This window comes from Mustela lutreola, chromosome 3 (assembly GCF_030435805.1).
Source record: "Mustela lutreola isolate mMusLut2 chromosome 3, mMusLut2.pri, whole genome shotgun sequence".
Taxonomy (NCBI): domain Eukaryota; kingdom Metazoa; phylum Chordata; class Mammalia; order Carnivora; family Mustelidae; genus Mustela; species Mustela lutreola.
The window spans coordinates 13096417-13108651 of record NC_081292.1 but is presented as its reverse complement, the minus strand read 5'-3'; the positions used below and the strand labels follow the sequence as shown (position 1 = coordinate 13108651).

Sequence of the window (12235 nt, the reverse complement as noted above, 5' to 3'; positions counted from 1 at the left end):
TTTGTCCAAGAAGTCTTTCCTCCAGCTCTGGCTTTGCAATTATGCAAAAAAAAAAAAAAAGAAAAGAAAAAACAGTTAATGAAGATGCCTACTGTGAATCCAATCATGAGAAAATATCACACAAACCCAAACTGCGGGACACACTTCCACCTCATGGTCCTATAACCTTGAGAAGCATCGAGGTCATGAGAGTGAAGGACAGACAGACAACCAGTTCCAGGTTGGAGTACAGGGATGAGATGTGAGGACGACATCAGGGACACTGAGCTGCACAACGGATCCATTCCCATCCATAAAACAGGAGTAAAACCATCCACCTCCAGGGTTTTTGGGAGAATAAGATAACCCATGAAAAGAACTACTAACTAGGGTTCAGTTAGTAAACCCTAGTGGCCTCGCACGGAGGCCACGTCCTCAGTTTGTTGCAGGGCTCGATGTGGACCCTCCACTGATTGGCATGGACAGAGGATGTGACGTTTGTGTGCGTCTGCGTCCCCTTCCTGGTTATGCTGGTGGGCTGCGGTTCTCAGGAGAAGGCCCTCCTTTGAAAAGTAGCCACTGGAGTATTCTGGGGCACTGGGGCCTTGGCCAGCCACATGGTCCCACATGGTGTAAGGAAAAATAATTTACACCGTGCTTCTAACTTTTGTCTAAGTTTGTGATTATTTTAAAAAATATAATAAGGGTGCCTGGCCAGCTCAGTCAGTAGAGTATGTGGCTCTTGATTGCAGGGTCGTGAGTTCGACCCCTACACTGGGTGAAGAGCCTACTTAAATAAATAAAAATTCAACTAACCAACGGAAGGGGACAGATCCTTTTTGTGGAGAGTAAAACAGATCTGGGGTTTGAATTCTGACCCAAGGTTTCATATTAGCCAGAGAACTTCACCTGTGTGTCTGTTTCCCCGGCTTTCAAAATAAAGGCCATTTATCAGAGCATGCGTACGTGCCCATGTGAGTTTCCGCATGTTCGTGTGTATGATGGTGTGTCTGAGAACCTTGGCGGGTTCTCAGTCGGAAGGGACACCGTGATTGCAGGGGCTGGCTCGAGCAGGCCACCTGCAGGCCCCAGTGTGGGGCAGTGCGGCTTCTTCCCACCCTCGTACCTGTGCTCCGTACCTACGTGCAGAGCAGCGGACGGACTTGCAGGCACCCGGGAACTGACTCCTTGGTGGCCTTATCTCTCTGCCTTGTCATTGGCACCGAGACCCATGACTGTGTCACTTGAATTGACCTGAGTTTGAAGATTCTGTCCAAGTCTGCTAGCAGCTTCCTACGACTGCAGCAAGAACTTAGCGTTTCTCATTTCCATGCCTCTCTCCTCTGCTGGCTGCCCCCGGGGAGGTCTTTGTCCGATTTCATATCACGGTGTTGGGGATCAGGATGTGCGGGGTGGTGGAGGCCGGGAGCCTGGGCCCCACCTCGAGCCCACCTTAAGCACCGAGCCACCCGGCAACCCAGTGGGTGCACACTGCCAAAGGGGGCCCCAGAGACACGGAGTCAGATTCACTGTCCGTCCCGAGCCAAGCAGGCCTGTGAGCCAGACCTCTCTCTACCACCCTAATAAAGCCAGTGTTTACACAGGGTAGAGGTGCTCATCAGACGTTTTTGCCAATCCCCAAATACGGCCATGGCCAGAGTGTGAGGGGGTGCTTGTTATGTAAGGCCCGTGGCCAGTCCCTAGACAATGCCACTTCCTTGCTTGGCGTTGTGTAACTGCCTAACAACGGGTTACTCATTTCCTCTGGAAGACTTGGCAGGTCGCTCTGCCCCGTTTCCTCCTCCTGCCACATCCCTGGGCTTCCTCTCCTGAACGTTCTCCAGGTTCCCAGGAACACCACCCCCCAGGGCTTTGGCTGTGCATGGGAAGGGACGTTTGGAGCAGGGCCTGCGTCCAGGCTGGGAATGGCATGCGCCTGCAGCAAAAGGGGGTCCCAGCCACAGGTGTGGGGAGCCTCTGGGGTGCAGGTGGGTAGCTCAGACCATCAGGCCACGCTTCTGCTCCCCACCCCCCCATCCTGGCAGGTGTGCACCGACTTGCCTCTCCTCTGCAGGTTTTAGCTCCTTCCTTTCTGCCCCTCTGCGGGCAGAGAGATGGACAAATGGATGAAGGGACCATAAAAGGAAGGCGGAGGCGAATCCCCGCAGTGAGCACCAACAGTGTATGGCATGCAGAATTTTGGAATACATGAGTCTTTCTGTCCTGTCTGCAAGATGAACATGAACACTTGGAGACCAGCCCAGCGTGCTCCCCTCCAAGCACCAGCTTTATCACAGTCCCCCCAGAAATGGCCGCGTTCTCGCCTTCCATGGGCACATCACTGGACTCCAGTTAACCCTGTGCAGGTCAGCTGTTTTGGGGAGCAGTTAGCCTGACGAGTCCAGGCCACAGCCCTGCTAGCCGCACTCAAGGCCACGTCCCCATCGTCAGAGAAAAACCACACACACACACACACACACACACGCACACCTCTGTCTTGATCTGTGCATGAACACAAACGCACACGCCACACAAACACATGCTCGTCCACACACATCTATATGCCCCCGGTGCGTGAGGTGCATCATGCTAAGGGGCTGGCATATTTAATTATTCCTTTCCGTTTCCCACCTGTAAAAATTTAGGAATTAGGAATATATTTATAAGAACACAAATCCTAGTTAGTAGTTCTTTTCATGGGTTATCTTATTCTCCCAAAAACCCTGGAGGTGGATGGTTTTATTCCTGTTTTATAGATGAGAATGGATCCGTTTTGCAGCTCAGTGTCCCTGATGTCATAAAGTGCTGGGTTTAGGGAGGAGACTCGGCCCTGCTTCCCGCTTTCCCATGGAGAGTGCCACTGGCCCTGTGAACATGGGTCCCTTGGCTGAGCGCTCCGGAGGAGTGAAGACCCTGTGTGCGTGTGGGTGGGCTGGAGACCGGTGAGGACTGGTGGGGCAGAGAGAGGTCTTCCCGGGTTTGGGGGGGACAGACCCTAGAGACACTTGCTCAGGTGTGGCCACCCCGAGGCCAGAGGGGTTCTGTTTGGTCTGCTCCCTGTGTCTTCTGGGCCTGACCATGCTGAAGAGCCTAGGCGTGGGAGGTCGACAGAGCTGGGAGCAGGTCTTGCTGCCGCCGCTTTCTAGATGAGTGACCCTAGGCACATTCGCTTAGCTTCTCGGGTCCTGTGTTCTTCATCCATGAAATGTGAGGGGTTGTCACCTGTGTCTCATAAGGCGAGAGGGCCAGGTGAGATGGGCAGAGCAAGCTGTTACCTAGCCGTGGGTGTTCACGGAGCTGCATGCTGCCCGTAAGTCGACACTAGGAGTCACGGGACAGGCTTCAATCGCGGGGTGCGCAGCCAGCCCCTTTCTCTGCACCATGGCAGGTCTCCTTTGCCCTGGTATTGGCTGTCTGCTGAACGTAACTGAGCAGGTGGCTTTTGTATTTGCAGAGGGGCAGAAGAGCTTCCATCTCTCAGGCATTTCACCGAGTGGCGGTGCCCGTGTGAATTTCCTCGGGGGGGGGGGGGGGGCACGATCCTGCTCACTCAGTCATTAGACTAAATTTCTCAGACACCTCTGGGTACCTGTCTTGGGAAAGGGCGGTCAATGAGATAGCCCCATCTTCATGTCCCTCAAGTCGCCAGCCTGGTGGTGGGCTAGGTTGTGCCCACAGGGAGTTTGGCCTTCCAGAACCCTTCCCTCCATGCCGCCTCCTCCCCAGAAAGGTCTGAGCTCTGGATGATTCCAAACCACTTCCTTCAGCTAGTGCAGCTCCCCTTATGCCCACAGGGTTGGTTTACAGGTTCCCTCAACAGCTGTCAGCACTAAGACTTCACTCTGGGGATGCAGGGCCACGCGCAGGTGCTGGGAAGGTGATTGGAGCGACATTCATGGTGTTCTCTTGTCAGCGGTTTACCGGGGAACCGAGAGATGGGGCGGAGTTGACATTCTGGTCATCGATCGCTTCTCCATTCTCCACTTTGGTCGCCGTGCGCCAGGTGAGCTTGGGTGACGGGTGACCTCGGGCAGTCCTGTTTTGTTATCCTGGATGCTCCAGTGTCTGCCCAGGCCCTCTTTGGTTTCCTCTTCTTTCTTAAGCCCCCGTCCCTCGGGAAGGAGGTAATCAGTGTGCTCTTCACTGGGCGCGCGCTGCTGTCCTGGGCTGGAGTCCCATCGCTGTTTGTTTCTGATGGTTACTTTGCTGCTTTTTTTTAAAAGAAGTTAGGTCAGTCTGTGTGCATGTGTGCAGGTCTCCTCTAGGTGCCCCTGGAGGGAGCAGCTGCCATTTCTAGTACCTACTGCGTGCGGGGCCCGGGGTAGGGGTTTGCATTCACTGGCACTGAGGCGGCCCCTGCAAGGACCAGTGTTAACATCCCCTGTTGCCGAGGAGGACGTGAAGCTTCAAGGACAGAGAGCGAGGTCCTTGCTCGAGGTCAGTGTCGGTTGCGTCAGAGTCACATTTAAACCCAGGGTTCTGGGGACACAGAGCAGTGGAAGGTGAGGTGTGCACAGCCTGCACGCACAGGGAGGGGCAGGTGACTTAACGTTGCTGAACCTCGGTTATCTTACCTGTGAAATGAAGTAGTAAGTGTACTCAGCCCTTGGGGTTATTGTGAATGTTTACCAAGGTCAGGTCTTCCCTAGGGGACGGAGAACAGGGTTCAGCGTGCAGCATGCAGCTGCGATGGGCCGGGGTTGTTGTGGCCATCCTGCGTCAGGTGGGCTTGACCAGACCGGTGACCCGAATGATGCTGAACAGTGTGGGTGGGGGCTGGGGCTCAGAAGGAGACTCCTGGCAGGGGTGGCCAGATGGTGAGGTGATGCTGGAGGGGGTCCAGGCGAGCGGTGCCCTTGGGATGTGCGTGGGGCAGGCGGTGCTTTTCTCTGAGCGTGACTGGAGCCCAGAAAGGGCTGTTTGTGCTAGGAGCTCCCCACCCTGTCAGCCACCTTTGCCGCGCTTTGATGGTCTTTCTTAGAAAGGAGGAAGCCTGTGTGGGGTGTGGCTGCTGACTTCCTATGGCTGCCCCGATTCTGGCTATGCTGTGAGCCCGGCGGACTGTCAGATCTGCACCTCCTTCCCTCCATTTGGCCCAGGCCAGGCCTGCAGGCTCTGGCTTTGGGGATGTGCATCCCTACCCCCTTGAGGGTTCCTCCTCGAAGGCCACAGGGGCCTGTAAGTGCTGCCCAGTGCTAGCTGTGTGCAGGGCCAGACTGTTCCCTCTCCTGCTTCTGTGTGAGTGGGGGGCTTGTGGGCACTTTCGAGTGGTGGGCACCCTGACAGTAGAGGCTGAGCAGGTGTCTGCCCTGCCGCCTGGCCTGGGGACATACCCTCCTTTGTGACCTGGCACAGCTCCCCCTCTGCAGACCACCTAGCCCCCTCAGAGTAGCATCTTCCTCCTAGACACCCAGCTTGCTTTGGCTTGGAGTCTCCATCTGTGTTCATACAGACACTTTGGCAGAGCTTTGCACAGGAAAGAATGTGCAGATTGGGAAAATGACCACTGTTGTCCCACTTCCTGTCCCTGTTTTCAGCCCAGACTGAGTCACCCACCCATGTGGGCTTGCCATCTGCACCATTCGCTGGGTCGTCATCTTCTCTGGTTCAGGCACTTTGCTAGGGCACCTGCCTGGCCTCTGCAAGTAGACTGTGAGCAAGGACAAGGAGCTGGACGGTCTCGCGTGCCTGTCTGAAGATGCTTATACCTGCCTTACCGGCTGTCATCTTTCGGAGCACCACACAGCCATGCTACTTACGTTCAGACTGAAGCTGAGACTCTGCGGTGTCACTCACTGAGAAAGTGACAGAGCTGGAATGTGACCCGCGGTGCTTCTGTCGTCCCCAGTCATGACCTTTCATGTGCTCTGTCCTCCTCAAAGCCTGTTTGCAGATGGATGGAGAGATGGCAGCCTCTCTCTGTTCCTTTCCTCCTGGCACATATCCTGGGCCTTCTAAAACTCCCCTCTTTCACGCCGGGCCGAGGCCACTGGCTATGCCTGGCTTTGCCGCTGCCTCAGGCCACCACCCTGGGTGTTTCCCGGGAGTGGAGCCATTCAGCCAGCAATGTGTCTTTGCACAGAAGTGGGGTTGGTGTGGGGTCCAGGGTTCTCCTTGCCCCCCCCGTGCCCCTACCATTCTGGATTTGGTGCCAACCCTAGGGGAGGCTAAGAGAAATCGACCATGATTGCATGGGAGCGAAGTTAAAAATCGCATTACTTTCCAGAAGAAGTTTGTGACTGCACACGGCTTCTGGCCCGAGGGGGTCCCATTTTGGGATGAAGAGCCTGGATCCTATCGGGTTTCTTCTTGGCAGGAGATGACATTGAACCCTCAATGCTGTATGCATGGCACCCCATTCAAGATGAACAGGAGAAGCCCAAGAAAATATGAGGGCTCACGATGGGAACCCAGGGCCTTTTCCTGGGCTTACATCCTTTGGCTCCAAATTTGAAAACCCCCAGCAAGACAGAGTGCATAGAAAGGTTACCTGTAAGATTCCTTTTTCTCTGTTAAAGTTTTTTAAAGAAAAACAGCAAGGCCATTTGTTCTCAAAGCCACGAAACTGGAGAAGGTGTAAATGTCCCTGGAAATGAATGAAAGTCTCAGGCTGTTCTTACAAATGGGTGGTATCTTGGGTTGCACCTTGTTATTTCTTTTTTTTTTTAAAAGATATTATTTATTTGTTTGATAGAGAGACAGAGAACAAATGCACAAGCAGGGGGAGTGGCAGAGGGGGAGGGAGAAGCAGGCTTCCTGCGGAGCAGGGAGCCCGATGCAGGCAGGGCTCCATCCCAGGACCCTGAGGTCACGACCTGAGCCAAAGGCAGACGCCTGAAGAGTGAGCCCCCAGGTGCCCTTATCGCGTGGTTATTTCACCCCGGAGTCAGTGTGTGGCCGCGGTGTGGGCTCCGCGAGGGCCACTCTCATCACAGGGCGGAATGCTCCTTACGCTCGCAGAGAAGTTCCCGTCGCCTGTGTCCCTTGAGCAGCTCCTCCCTGCAGTGAGGCAGACAGAGCAGGCCTCATGGCCATATGAGCGGTGGAGAGACGGAGGCCGGGTAGGACAGAACGATGTGGGGCAGTGAGATGGCGTGGGAGCCCCTTTTTTCTGGTGTTTAATTTCTCGGTCTGTGAGGACTGGCTGTGGGACCTGGACCAGAGGGTCTTCTTGCTTCGTCTTTGCCTCTGCCGTGGCCTTGTGGTTATCAAGGAGGAGAGGGCCGGGTCTGTTTCAGCTACTCCGTGATTTTCCCACCTACCTTTCTTCTCATTTAACCAAACTCTGTGGAGTTCCCCATGATATGGTTTGGGCTTCTGTCCTTCCCCAGCTGCACCATGGCCCCACACCCCGATCTGAGCTGGGAATGTGCACCAACAAAGAGCATCCGCCCATCATGGACAGAGGACATGTGGGGTGGGCTGGCAGGCAAAGTCCACTGGAAGCTGATCACATCGGGAAGCACTGAGCTGAGCCAGGTAGGTTTCTACAAGCCCCCAGGTCCCTGGGCATGCTGTGCTCTGCAAAGTCCGCCTTTGGTTCCCAGAGCACTTACAGTCCTAGCTGACCACACTCCACCACGCCTTGTTCCGAGGTATCTGGGTGTTCCCGCTGCAGGCCAGTAAGTGGGGGCTGAACCCACAGGTTCTCTCCTTTGAGGACCCAATGAACAGCCGTCTTGACATTTGCATTTTGCCATGAGGGACACTGAGAGTCGAAGAGGTGAAGTGGCTTGCTGAAGGCCATGGGCTGGTAAGAGATGACAAGAGACATAGGCTCAACGCCAGGAAGGGCCTCTGGATTTTCCGTGTAATGCACAGAGCCACAGAGCCTGGGGGAGGGACAGTTTTTCCTTTCTTCTGGGTGAGTCCATGGTCATCTGCCTGCTGGAATCCCTGGTTTTCATCTGGCCCTGGGTCTCCCCACGGGGGGATAGCGCGTGAGCAATCAGAGTGTGTGGTGCCAACGTGTGGGGTCCTCCTGCTGTGCCAGGCCTGAACCCTGCATTTTGTGAGGTCTCAGGGGGCCATGGGCAGACCCAGATAGTGGGACAAGAGTTGTCTTGGGGAAGCAGCTAGTTCTGAACTGCTCTGGAAGCATTTCATTATTTTAACAGGATAGCAGATGGGTGGGTGCCTGCTGAGGGCTGGGCCAGGCTTGTAATTATTACCACCATCTAGGCCTGGGCTGGACAGAACTTTCCCCTTAGTTTTCCTGAGACAGGTTGTATGTTCTTTTATATATATATATATATATATATATTTCCCCCCCCCCCCCCCCGCCTTTCACTTTAAAATAACTATGTCAAGAGAAACTCCAGGTAGAGTAATTCCAGCAGTGACTTCTGCTGTCCTCTAGGAACTTGATTCAAAATAGTTCTGCCATGGACTGCAGAGCAGCGTGGCAGGACCAGGGGTCCCTGGAGCTCTCCTGCCACCGCCAGGTCCTGGTCAGCCCCTTGCTGGTTCTGTGGACTGGGGCACCGTGATTTGCCTCTCCTGTATACCTGATGGTGGCTGTGAATGCTTTTGACCTAGTGTGTGTGTTTTCTATGTCTACCGCGACAAATGACCCCAGACTTGGCGCCCCACAGCCCCATTATTATCATGAAGTTCTATGGGGTTGGAGGTCTGGCAGGGGTCTCACTGTGCTGGGATCAGGGTGTCTGGAGGCTGCATTCATTTGCAGACTCTAGAGGGTCTGTTTCCTGGCTCCTGCCAGTGGGTGGCAGATGTCACGTCCTGGCAGGTGTAGGACTGAGATCCCCGTTTTCTTGCTGGCTGTCCGCTGGGAGCTGTACCCGGCTCCCAGAGGCTGCCCACACCCTGGCTGGTGGTCTCCTCCCTCCACGGTCAAGTCCGGCAACGGTGGGAGCAGTGCCTCTCAGGGTTCCTTCTTCTTCCTTCTCATCTCTCTGGTCATGTTCTCCGATTTCAAGGATGCCCGTGATTAGATCAGCACACCCTGATAATCCAGACCAATCCCCAGCTCAGGGCCCTTAGCCTGAATCACATCTGCTAAGTTCCCTTTGTCAGGGAGGTGACAGAGTCACAGGCGCTGGGAATTAGGGCTTGGACATCTCTTTTTTGTGGAGGTGGGGGATGATTCTGGCCACCGTGCCCTAAGGGCACTTGATTGATACATGTGATGGGCTTAAAAACCGTAGCTTGAAGCCTCTGGAATTGCCAGCATTCAACCGTGGACCTACAAAAAAGGCCACCTTATTATATCTAGTCTCTAGTAAATCCTCTGTGAAATTTCACTTTTTTAATTCCAGTGGTGGAAACTTCATGCTTTATTGAGCTGGTTTGCTGTTGCTCTAGTCTCCTGTTAACTGGGTATTCCTTTTTTAAAAAGTTATTATTAGTATTATTTTGGTATTTTAAAGCTGATGGTGAGCATCCTGATACATTTCATGATCATCGTGTCTTAAACAGACGGCTGATTTGGGGGCCTGGGGTTTTTTCTTCTTTGCTCTGTATCTCCCCTCCCCTGGCCCGGTGCATGGCTCCTGTCCCCAGCCTCTGGCAGGCCTGGATGTGCCCCTCTTCCATTGCCAGCCCCTCTTCTGGAATGTAGATGTGTAGTGGGACTTCATCCCTTTGGGACGTGATTCCCTCCCCACGGGCGGCCTGGGCTCCAGGCCTTCACACCCGCAGACTCGGGGCTACCGTTGGGGTGTGGTCTGTGTCCCCAGCTCCTCCACTCCGTGGGGGTGGTTCTTCTTCACATGGCTGTGGGAAGGCTGGATGTGCTCTGAGCAGCTCCTACCAATCCCTGTCGTGGAAGTGGGGGGGATCGACTTGCCTCAAAGGGCAAGCTGACCTCTCAGCCCAGGTTTGTCTGCCTGTGACCCCAGGAGAGGTTCAGACCCAGTTCTTTATTTCTTAACCCCATAACTGTTTTTTTAAAATTATTATTATTATTATTATTATATTATATTTTATTTATTTTTTGGAAGATTTTATTTATTTATTCATTTGTCAGAGAGAGAGAGAGAGAGAGTGAGAACGAGCATGCAAGCAGGCAGAGAGGCTGGCAGAGGCAGAGAGAGAAGCAGGCTCCCTGCAGAGCAAGAAGCCTCATGCGGGACTCGATCCCAGGACTCCTGGGATCATGACCTGAGCCAAAGGTAGTGGCTTAACCGACTGAGTCACCCAGGCATCACTTTTTATTTTATTTTATTTTTTAAATTTATTTGATGGAGAGAGACGCACGAGAGAGGGAATAGAGTGGGAGGAGGAGAAGCAGGCTTCCTGCCGAGCAGGGAGCCTGATGTGGAGCTCTATCCTAGGACCCTGGGATCATGACCTGAGCCAAAGGCAGATGCTTAATGACTGAGCCACTGAGCCAGGCGCCCCCCAAAAGCATTTAACACTTCTTGGTTGTGTGTAACCACTTTGCAAGTGGAAGGAAGGTACCTAATTTGTATCTTTGTGCATGGACACTGATACCACCCACCTGCTGCCCTTTGACCCAATGGCAGCCATCACCCATTCTACAGGTAGTAAACTGAGGCCCAGGAGGGTACCGGGCTTTCTTGCGGTCACACCAGGTACTGGTGACCAGGATTAGTGATGGGAAACTGGTGAGGTGGAGTGGAATGAGCTGGGTTCAAGAGCTGACTCGGCTTCCCAGGGGTGCTTCGCAGGTGGACTGACAGAGTACCTGCAGCTCTGTTGTCTTTCAATGGAGAAGGGCCACTGGAATCAAATCCCGCTCTGAAGCTAGGCATCGGGTCTCTCAGCCTGGCTGCTGGTCTGGGGTGGCCCTTGGGGAGCCTGACACTGAGGTTCTACAAGTTGACCTTTCACCTCTTGTTATTATTCTTGGGACTTTGGGGAATAAGCAGCTCCTGGGCAAATTCAATGGCCTGTCTTTTCTGCTCTCTTTTTGTTGTCTCTGGAGCCTTTCTCTGGAGGTCCTAAAAGAAGAGAAAGTGCTATTGTGGGGGCTTTGGGCCTGAGGGTCTGGAAATGTTGCCGGGATAAAAGGCAATGTCTTCCCAGCCCATCTGGTGGCTCTCCCTGGGGAGAAGGCACTCAAGTCTTTGACACAAAGAGTGCCCCTATACACTGGCCCCACCCCCAGATCTACCCCCAGATCCAACCTGACGCACAGCAGGCTCTCAGCAGTGTTCAGGGAGAGCAGATTTCTCAGGAGGTCCTGGCATCATTACTTCCTGCACTGAATCAGCTCAAGTCTCACTTCTGGCCTAACCTTTGCGAGGCTTCGGTGGGTACGTTAGCCCCAAGAATGATGCGTGTTAAGTTTTAATGCAAATTAATGAGTGCTGTTTTGTTGTATTGAGAAACACAGAAGCTCTCCCTGGATGACATCCAGACCATGAAGACGCCAAAGACATGTGGAAGGTCTAGAGCAACCTCGGTGTTCTTGATGTGCTGGACCAGATAACTCACTGCAGGGCGGTCCTGTGCACTGTAGGATGTTTAGCCACACCCCTGGCCTCTACCCACTAGATGCCAGTAGTACCATCCCTCCAAACCCCAGACCCCCAAGTTGTGACAATCCAAAGTGTTGGCAGACATTGTTCAATATTCCCTTGGAGAGTGGGGCCCAAATCACACTGTTGAGAACCAGAGGTCTCAATGTGTTTTCTCTCCCTGGCTAGTAGAGTTGACTAGACTCTTCCACAGAGCCTGGAGACAGAAGGGTTAACAGGTAGCTTGGTCTGGGGAAGAGAACCCTGAGTTAAGTGTTTAAAGCGAATTTCATTCCTTCTGTGTGACAGAAGCTTCGTAGCTGTGTGACATCGCATCTATTACTCAACATCTCCGTGCGGCTCGCTCCTCATCTGTAAAGGACAGAAATAATCCCGTGCCCTGAAGGACTTTCAGGTGATGAAGGATAAGGTGGTCAAGGGCTTCACATTCCATGGGTGCTCAAGAAAAAGTAGGTGCCTTATTTAGGATTGTTCACGGAAGGTATCTTAAGGAAAGCGTATCTGGCTCTTGTGCAAGATTCATTGGACTGCTTTGTGTTTAATTATAGAGAAGGGAATGTAAGTTATCAAGATCTCGGCTCTAAAGCCGGTGTGACTGAGGGCCTGAACACAATCAACCTTTGAAGAGGCCGCTGCGGGCTGGGTTTCTGCGGAAGCCACGTGCTGGCCGCGTGACCATGTTCCCATTTTGTCATCTCCGTTTCTTCATCTGTGAAATGGGGCGATAAGACTCCTGACCCCACAGGGCGCTGTGAGGCTTCAGCAAGATCACAGAGAGCATCCGCCCACTG

The 12235-nt window shown here is 53.5% G+C and overlaps 1 long non-coding RNA gene across 10 annotated transcripts in view; it reads left to right on the top strand.

The window, feature by feature from the left end:
- LOC131826399 (uncharacterized) overlaps positions 1-12235 on the top strand; it is a 226233-nt gene that overhangs the window by 100159 nt on the left and 113839 nt on the right. The window contains exon 3 of one of the 10 annotated variants that reach the window (XR_009351570.1): positions 7311-7458. The exons of the other annotated variants lie outside the window; for them this stretch is intronic. This is a non-coding gene — a long non-coding RNA (uncharacterized LOC131826399). The remainder of the gene's footprint in view (positions 1-7310; positions 7459-12235) is intronic. 10 annotated transcript variants of the gene reach the window in all.